The 10,739-nt window shown below is 33.7% G+C and overlaps 1 long non-coding RNA gene across 1 annotated transcript; it reads right to left on the bottom strand.

Moving 5' to 3' along the window:
• Positions 1 to 4,715: 4,715 nt before the first annotated feature.
• LOC127718402 (uncharacterized) lies at positions 4,716 to 10,532 on the bottom strand. Its single transcript, XR_007989809.1, has 2 exons — positions 10,363 to 10,532; positions 4,716 to 6,417 (listed from the first exon to the last, which is right to left on the bottom strand). It is a non-coding gene; the product is annotated as an uncharacterized LOC127718402 (long non-coding RNA).
• Between the last annotated feature and the right edge of the window lie 207 nt (positions 10,533 to 10,739).

Raw genomic sequence — 10,739 nt, 5'->3', positions numbered from 1 at the left:
TTTGTTTAGTTCAGTATACATATATCTATAAATATCATTTTGGCCTCGACGTCCTAAAAAATATGAATATCTTGCAGATGAAACATCAAATGCTTTTTTTTTCAGAAAATTAAAGATAATCTTATCTATCTAAATTAGTAAAAACTATCGAATCGTTAGTTGCGTCGATTTCGAGCTATTCAATATCGCTTGTCATACAACCCATTTGAAGGGTCTGTTGAGATTAATTTTATCAATACCCATAGAAAATGCTTTGTAAATATTTCTTAATAGTTTGTTTTTAAAGGCTGTATGTCGACAATTCATATATAATAACTATTAAGATATTGTTAACCTACCTGACAACAGGTAAATAAATGTTCTTTACAAGAAGGAAGAAAAACGTCACGTGATATATACACTAAGTGCCTACAAAACACAACACTTCATATACGAGGCCTCCCTCAAAATGCTTCTGTATAGACATTCCTTGACCAAATGAATCCAAATTTCGTGAACAGATTTTTATCGCATCGACTGTTTTCCTTTCCGGATCTTATAATGTTTCATATTTATCTGAAATGATAACAAAAGATTTCGTTTCAAATGTTCATATGGGACCACATACCAAGGATAATTATTGAACGACGACAATCTTTTATTACCTTTACCAGAAGGGGTCATTTGCCATGCAAATATTCAAATTTCAACGAAACCTAGGAAGCAATGTATTGAATAAATGAATTTTGAATATAACACAATTATCCAAAATGTTGCCCTCACAATGTCAACCTAAAAAAGACTGTATAAATCGATAACGAATGATATCTGGACATGAACTATACAGAAAATATCTAACACGCATTGGATATCATATTTCTCTTGCAACACATTTTTTTCGAATTTTAACTTTTTATTTTAGATGTAATAAAGCATGTCATCGTGTCCTTCACTCTCTCTATCTCTCTCTATTACATCGTCTATGAAATAGAAGCTCAAACAAACCATCATTTGAATTGACAGAAAGACAAAAGTACAACATTAGAAAGCCGCACGTATTCAAAAATTTTGGGTGGGGAGGGTAATTTTTTTTAGTGTGTGTGGTATTTTTTTCAATCACGGAAAACTCAAAGTATTAGTTTTTAAGACCTTAACTTTAAATAACTTGGCATCTACTGTAAATTAAAATGTATTTTCCCTTTCTCTGACTTTGGAATCAGAATTGTTTTTTACAAAAAAAAAACAGCATTATCTTCCCATCTTTCTCTGGTAAAAAAAGTTGTTTCCTAAATTGATTCGATCGAGCAGCAAATAAAGTATACACTACATAATCAAAAAAAATTTTTCTACAATGTTTGGAATTTTTGTTTAAAAAAAAACCATTACCTTCCCAGTTTCATAACAGTGAAATAGTCGTTTTCTAAATATATAACATGCCATTGGTAATCATATATGTTTGTAAAAGATTGTTATACGTTTCCCCCCTTCTCTCTCTCTCTCTCTCTCTCTCTCTCTCTCTCTCTCTCTCTGTTACACCATCTGTGAAATAAAAGCGCAAAAAAAAACCCCAACCTCTGAAGTGACAGAAAGATAAAAGAACACAATTGGAAAGTTGCATATATGCTAAGAAACGATCATTTAACTAAAAAAATAGGGGGGCGGGTGTTTTGTGCAGTTGGAATTTTTTCCAAACATGGAAAATTAAAGTATTAATTTCTAAGGACTTAACATTAAATTACATGGCAACTTATCTTAACCAGAATTTATTTTCCTATAACCATCCTCAGAAAAAAAAACATCATCGTCCTATTTCCTCAGAGTTAACTAGTTGTTTCCTAAATTAATTAGTTTGAGCAGCAATTGTAGTATACATTCGACACAAATGATTGAAAATGGGTGAGCCCGATTACATTTTTGAGGTCTTATATACTATGTAATCGTGCTTCCCTGCGGCTTTTTTTTTATACTCAGTCAGTGCATTTTTTTGGTGTCACACCCTTAGGACGTACGCACAGCTTATTGACGTCATCACACCATGTGAGAAGAAGTTATCATCAAAGTCACAACGTTATCATGCTGACTTTCGTCCAGCGTAAAAGTGTCTACTGTTGGGGACAAACGGCAAGATACAATTCGGATTGCCCATAACAAAAGAGGAAATGTAAGGTATTGAAAGAAATTTTGCATCGCGAAATGTCACTTAGGGACCCTTGAAAGAGTCATTGCAATTGTCCCCTTACATAAATAGTGCCTTGATGAATTGTATACTACATGCAAATACGTTCCTGTGTATTCATACATCACAAGCAGCTGATACTTCCCCAACTCGGGGATTAACATCGGGCGGGAGAAATAAAGAGATCAGATTTCTACATGCGTCAACACTAGGGTTAAAAGTATTTGTAATATAGCTGATTTAGATGTCAACAATCAGGATTTTCTGATCCCGCACAACGTACAAATCATTGCAATATAATTATGCAAACAGACCTAAAAACTCATTGTTATATATGTCGAAAATTCTTTTACATCAAATATCATGAAGAATGATATTAAAGTTATCATTTTTGTGGTTAAATCTAATCTCTATACAGACTTGACCTAAATTTCTTCTGTACATACATATGCATATTCACCTGTCGAGATAAAATCCCTGTGTAAATATTTATATTCATTGAAAACACTAAAATGTTTCTACCCCTATTCATTGACGGGTTTCATTTTGGGATTTTTTGTTTCAATGCTCCTCTACTTCGCCATTGATTAAGTTTTCTTATTGTTTGATTGTAGCGCCACTAATGAGTCTTGAGACGGCGAAACCTGAGTCGGACTTACTTAATTATACGTCTAATATCTTTGATGAGTTTTGTGAAGACCAAACTTGAGTCACTCGTACTAAATGATAAATCTGGTATGCTTGATAAGCTATTAAGTCAAACAAACATCAATTTCAAGAAAAGATATGAAACAAACTTCCTAGTGTTAGTAGTATTTCAAATGTGTTGCAGTAAATGACATAAACGGTGGTTTCTGAAGATCTCAAAAAGTCATATTTGTATTGGTAAAATTTGAACGACGACGTATCTGTATAATTATGATATATTTTTACAAAAAATGCTAATAAGTATTGCGCTTTAACTTTACAGTATGTACACGTTAAACATAAATCATATTTTGTATGACATTATTCTGAAACGTTATACTGAGGTACTTAACACAGCTTTGTAAGAAAAAAAAATGCACTTATCGCAATATCAATTCTTAATCGAATTCATCTTCAACATCAGCCAATACCGTATTAAAGATAGAAGCTTGTTTATTTTTGACCAAAACAAAACAGCTTGATAAAAATACAATCTTTTTTTACCGGAAACACTTGACAAGAATATTATCTAGGTTTACCGTAACAACGACTGGAAAAGAGTGCTTCCATTTTAACTGGAACACCGACTGAGCAAGAGTACATTGTATGTTCACCGAAACAAATGGCTGGACAAGAGAACAATATATTATACCGTAACAAAGACAGGACATGGTTACAATCTAATTTTCTCCAGAACTAAGACTAGACAAGAGTACAATTTATGTTTACAGGAACAAGGACTAGGCAAGCATGCAATCTATGCTGATCAAAACATCGACTGATGAAGTTCAATATATTTTACTAGAACAACGACGAGCAAGAGTACAATATTTTACCAGATCAACAAATTAACAATAATGCAACCGATATTACCATAACAACGATTGGACAAGAGTACAATCGATTTGATCGTAACAGCGTAAGGACAGGAGAACAATCTAGTTTTCCCAGAACATCAACTGAACAAGAGTACAATATATGTTACTGGAACATGGACTGGACAATAGTGCATCTATCTACCCAAAAACAAACGACTGGACAAGATAACAATCTATTTTTATCGGAACAACCACTGGACATGCAGGAGTACGATCTATTTTTACCGGAACAATGACTAGTCAGGAGTATAATAGATTTTTGTAAAAATACTTGACAGGAGTGCAATTTATGTTTATCGGACCAACAACAACTGGACAACAGTACAATTGACTTTTACCAGAACAACGACTACCAGATTACAATTCATGGTTACCGGATCAAGGACTATGCAAGCAGGCAATCGATGTTTAACGGAACATCGACTCGTGAAGAGTTCAATATATTTTAAGAGAACAACGAATGGACAAGAGCACAATATATATTTAATAGAACAACGACTGGACAAAGAGTATAAACGATTCTACCGTATCAACGACTGGGCAGAGGTACATTATATGTTTACCAGAACAACGGCTAGACAAGAGTTAGATTGGTACAAGTTTTTGGATAATCAAATATGTTGGCCTCCTGTATAAGTTTTTGGATATTCAAGTATTTTGACCTCGGGTATCACTGAAGAGACATTAATGGTCGAAATGCGCATCTGGTGCATTAAAATTGGAATCGTTTATGTTATTAGATCTATTTTACTAAAACAACGACTTGGCAAGAGTGGAATACATTTTTACCATAACAACGTCTGGGCAAGAGTGCAATCGAATTTACCGTAACAACGACTGGACAGGGGTGCAATTTAACTTTACAGAAACCACTGCTGGACTAATAGACCATCTATTATTATCAGATCAACAAGTGGGCTAGAGTGGTATCAATTTTTAACGGTATAACGACTGGGGAAAATTACTGGTTCAATGAAAAAAAAAAAACTTGTAAATTGTGATGTAAGTGATTTTATTTCAATCATTCTGAGTAACACTGTAAAGGAACGCAGTTTGTTTTTGTGTTCGCAAAAAGAAGTTTACTGGTCTGCTTATCAAAGAAGATAGCACACGGTAGACAGAGACCATCATTTGTGTTGAGAATTTGTCTGTGGTGTTTTTTATCGTTTGATATAATGACAACATTCGAAGAAGTCTCCCCGACAACAAACACGTTTTCATCATTATCTTCAGTGATGTCTTTTGGATATTTCAAAACTGAAGTATCCCTAAAAGTCCAAACACGTGATATATAAGGATCACAACAAACTACACTTTGATTATTCCATTCAGTGTAGTAAAGCTTGTCGGGGAATACAGATACGTCGGAACCTCACAGTAAGTAACAACTAATCACGTGAGAGGTAGTTTAATCAACAGTATTTAATTTATATATATCACGTCGTTTAACACAAATAAACAAAGAGTCGTGATCACGTGTGATTCCCCATGAACGAGCAGGAAGGTTGATGAAATTATTTCTTTCGGCTCACGGTGTCTATTATGTCAATTCCAATCTTCTTAAAGGAACTTCCAGATGTGATAGCGATAGTTTTCTCATCGATAAATGATATGTCAAACCCTTCACTAGGACTAAGCATTATCTCATATTTAAATGTACCATCTGACGCAATAACATTAAACTTTTTTCTCGAGTGGTGATCTGTGAAAACATACTCGCCATTAACTGACATGCAACAACCTCTAACAACTTCACCATCTGTCGTAGTTTACTTCTGTAGAACTAAATTCAAATCGTTAAAGGCTTTCGTTGAAACTGTGCTTGTTTATCGTTCACTTTTGTAAAACAAATGTTTCTCGACGTCGTTTTTATTTCAACTGATCCAAAATTCTTTAAACTATTCAAGATGTTCATCATCCCTGGGTCTACCCTAAAATCCAGGTCGACTTGTTCCAATTGTTTGGTTTCTATCAACGATTCCAAATATTGTTCATTTTCAAAAACCTCCATCTCAATATCTCACATTACTAGAACTGTTTGAAGATTTGAAGCATGTTGTTTGGTGCTTTGGAGATTTTTCTGATATTCTGTTATCAAGTTTTCCTTTTCTTGAACTGATGAAAAAATCTTCTGAATATTTTTCTTAAATTGACACTTTTTTTTCTCAAAATCTTGTATCATTTCTTTTTCAAGTTTGTCTAAATGTTTTTTGTATTTGGTTTCTTATTTGTTGAATTTCTGCAAGATGTAGATCCTTCCTTTCTTCAATACTTTCCAAATTAGCCTTTCAGTCCTTCCTAATTCTATCAATGTTCTGTAATAAGTCCATCAGTCTAGTTTCTAAATCTTGAAAGTGCACAGATGTCTTCGGGTTATTAGTGACTTCTTCTTCAATTTCTGTTGTTCTTTAATGCATTTGAAACAAAAAGGTAACGCATGCGCAACACATTATTGTTGATACCTTTCATTGTGATAGGTACATGACTGCTGTATATCAGTAATGAAGGACGGACGAGATTTGTACTTGGCAATTGGTATGAGTTCGTGACTTCGTGTGGCTTTGAGTACTTTGTGATGTTCTTGGCATTCATCACAAATAGCTTCTTCACATTTTGAGCACCAGGGTGTTGATGGTTTAGTTATGTGTCGTACTGAACATGGATCACAAAGAATTGTACTAGTAGCCATGGTGATACCTGAAATATGTATTAATAAATATTTGTATTCATAACAGTATATGTAAGAATGCTTTTCTGCGATTAATTTCACAAAAAATCTTATTAGGAAAAATACTCTTTTTAAGTCATGGACATTTCAGCAACATTTTAATATGCGAAAAAGGACGTTCATTGGTTGGTACTCGGTGTTATTCTTTTATGGTTTTTTCTTCGATCTGCACAAAAAAGGAAGACGATACCAAGTTCAATCAAAAATCGTGATAATGATAACAAAAAACTCAGACAACGACATAGCTGAACATACAAATGAAGAAGAGTCATACACCAATATGCATGTTTTTTACGACTTGTTCATGTCTCAAACCAGCTGTAGGGAAAATATGAGCTTTTCTCATACCTTTGCGTCCTTCATCGTCTGTCACTCGTTGTCGTCCGTATTCTGTTAACTTTATCTTACAGAACTAGTTTGACAGTTTCCATCAGTATTTGTCATTCTTTCACGAGTTTAATCGTTAACATGGTTACAAAGTTTCGATATGAAATTCAATAGTTTATTAGTACAAACTACTATAACAAGAATTACAGGAAATATTGGACAGTATATTGGACAATAACCATCAACGCCCAACTTCTCCGACAGCAATAATCACTAATAACCGACTCCACCGAAATATTAGTCATCATTAACCATAAACACCGGACTCTTCTGAAATAATGGACAGCTAATCACCAACACCCGACTCACGCGTCAGCAGTAACCACCAATACCCGACTCCTCCGACAACATTAACAACCAACATCCGACTCCTTCTAAAAATTGGACAACATTAACCACCAACACCCGACTCATGCAATTGTTCAAATAAGGCCTTTGAAAATAGTGGAATTAATTACTTTTGGAGTGTCAAAAACTCGTTGGAAGTACTTGATAAATTGCATGCATATATTGGTGATTTTGAATCTGTTCAAAGTTATGATTTTTCTACCCTATATACTACTTTGCCTCATATTCTTATTAAGAAAAAATTCACACACCTAATTAAATGGGCATTTAAAAAGTCGGAATGCGAATACATATGTTCAAACTCTTTTAGGTCATTTTTTAGTAGCAACAAACAAAAGAACTATGTCAATTGGACATGCTTTGATACTATATCTGCCCTTGAATTTTTACTTGATAACATTTTTGTTCGCTTTGGAGATTCCGTATATCGTCAAGTTATCGGAATTCCAATTGGGACTAACTGTGCACCACTTATTGCGAACCTGTTTTTGTATTGTTATGAGTTACAATTTATGACTAAAATCAGCAAAGACCCATCGAAACAACATCTGATACAAAAATTTAACAATACTTTTAGATATTTGGATGATATATTGGCTCTCAATAATGACGAATTCAGTATGTATACTAAAGAAATTTATCCTGTTGAACTTACTTTAAATAAAGCTAATACTAACAATGACCACTGTCCTTTCCTCGATCTTGATATCTATATCATTAACGGGAAGCTTAATACAAAAAATTATGATAAAAGAGATGATTTTTCATTTCCTATTGTTAATTATCCATTTTTAGATGGTGATGTTCCCTTGTCACCATCTTATGGTGTTTATATATCTCAATTTGTACGATTCGCTCGTGTATGTAACAACGTATTATATTTTAGCGAAAGAAATTTATGTATTTCTGAAAAATTATTACACCAGGGTTTTCGATATCATAAACTAGTCAAAACATTTACTAAATTTTATCATCGGTATAAGGACATCATTCGTAAATATAACTCAACATGCAGACATCTTATACGTTCGGGTATTTCACATCCAATCTTTTATGATAATATTCTTTACAAAGCACAAAAATGTCAGTATTCACTTCAAAAGCTAACAAAACCTTTAAACAGACTTAAGAAGGGATATAGTTACGATACTGTTGTCAGGTCATTAAAGATTGCATATTTTGGCTTTAATATTGATTCACTTATAGGATCTTTGCGCCTGTCCCCAGTCAGGAGCCTCTGGCCTTTGTTAGTCTTGTATCATTTTTAATTTTAGTTTCCTGTGTATAATTTGGAGTTTAGTATGACGTCCATTATCACTGAACTAGTATACATATTTGTTTAGGGGCCAGCTGAAGGACGCCTCCGGGTGCGGGAGTTTCTCGCTGCATTGAAGACCCATTGGTGGCCTTCAGCTGTTGTCTGCTCTATGGTCGGGTTGTTTTCTCTTTGACACATTCCCCATTTCCATTCTCAATTTTAAATATTAGACAACATCAACAACCGATTCCTCGAATATAATGGACAACACTTACCACCATCATCCGACTCATCTGAAATATTGGACAACACTAACCCCAATTAACCGACTCCTCTAAAATATTGGGCAACAGTAACCACTAACACCCGACTCCTCTGAAATATTGGACAACACTTACTAACAACACCCGACTCCTTCGAAAAATTAAAGAAAACACTAACCACCAACGCCCCACTCCTCCGATTAATTAGACAACATTAATCACTAACATTCGACCTCCGACTCTTCCAAAAAATTAGAAAAACAAACAACGAGACATTCACAGTCCGGTCAAACACATATGCACAAAACCCAGGTTGAAACGGGATGACCACTACATAGAAGATGAACATTAGAGATAGCAAATGATTTGTAAAACGGGGTAAAGTCTATTCGCCACTACAGGATGAGTTCAACTTGACTGGGCGTCAACTAAAAAATCAATAAGACTCTTACTAGAATTGAAGTTTTGAACTCAATTTCTAAGTAAAATTATTATTCGAACATATGGGACGATCATTTGATGTTGTTTGGGGACATGGGGGCAGGACAATTTGGTTGTAAATTATTCATTTTTGTTCACTTGTTTTAATTGTTGCTAGTATGTATTATCTATTTCGCGAATAATTGTTTTCTCTCATGTACAAAACTATTTCCATATTGTTAAACTTTTTGTTGGACAAAATATTGATTAACAACCTTTCTGTAATTTTCTTCTTCTTCAAATTTTTACCAGGCTAGAATATTCATGATACTCATTGCAAAATCCTTACACAAACTAACTCCACCGAATATCAAATGGTCGGCCCCTTAACTTCCAACAGAACCTGAACTGTAATGACAATAATCAAGCTGGCAGCAACTTTGAGTCGATAATTAAAGGTTTTCCACGCTTTCCGTCAGTCAGTCTATGAGGGTCGGAATGTGGGTCCTTTATTACTATTTTTCTCAATTTTTTAGACCATTTTTCTCGTTTTCTTTTTTTCTTTTTATCTATTTACTCTATCCTTTATAGTTAAGCGCCTTATTATTCTTTTTTCTTTTTTTTTTGACTTTTTTATCTCTATTTTTTATAAATGTTGGCCTTTATTTTGCACTTTTTAGACATTATTCTCTATTCTGTATACCCCATGGAGTCCCTCGGCTATCGAATAATTTTTTTGATATATCTACCGATAATGGTTTTCCTACTTTTAGAGAAAATACATACCGTTAACAGGAATACTTATAAGTAATTTAAATTCTTTTAATTCAAAGTTACATGAGTAAGGTAAATACAATTATACAGTCGAAAAAATGGTGCAGTACTTATCTAGTACAGTATAACATCAAATAGCGTTTGATGACCTTGCCCTCATTGTATATACACAATGAGAACTGTTGCTTTACGAACATAAATGTATAATTACTAGTATATCTATCTGCTCAAATTAAATCAGTAATTTTGAAAATAATTATCAAATCATCATTTGCTTTTTTCATTACATGCTTGAGATGTTAAACAAACCACTTGTTTGAACTGTTTTGAAATTTCGCTTCAAAATCAATTTTAGTTATATTTCTAAAACATGATGATAGCTGTAATGACAAATTTTCTTTCAAAAGCAATATGTCAAAAATGTATATACAATATCAAACATGTCAAATGAATCGTAATCTTACCATAACAAATCTTCAAATAAGTATCAACATTCATAACAAGGCAGCAAAACGTCACATGATATCTTCTAAGTGTATGTCCCATGATGTATACTAAGTACCATTAAAAACGAAACACATCATATCATACTCAAAACCATTACATTTACAAAAGAATGTTTTTTTTATTTAGAGCAGAAGATATTAGACATATTAAGGCAACAGTAGTTTACAATTTTTTAAAATTGAGCAACACTAATCTCAACAAAAACTTGCGAATCGTAGGTGCTTCGGAGGGGTAACCAGATCCTGCTACGTCGTGTTGCGTCTGAAAGTACAAACTCTGTGATAAGTCTTATTAAGCCGGTGACTTTCGGGTAAAAGGGGATAGGATTGGTATT

Source organism: Mytilus californianus, unplaced genomic scaffold (genome assembly GCF_021869535.1).
Source record: "Mytilus californianus isolate M0D057914Y unplaced genomic scaffold, xbMytCali1.0.p SCAF_10, whole genome shotgun sequence".
In the NCBI taxonomy this organism is placed as follows: Eukaryota; Metazoa; Mollusca; class Bivalvia; order Mytilida; family Mytilidae; genus Mytilus; species Mytilus californianus.
This window is presented reverse-complemented; position numbering and strand designations above follow the sequence as displayed.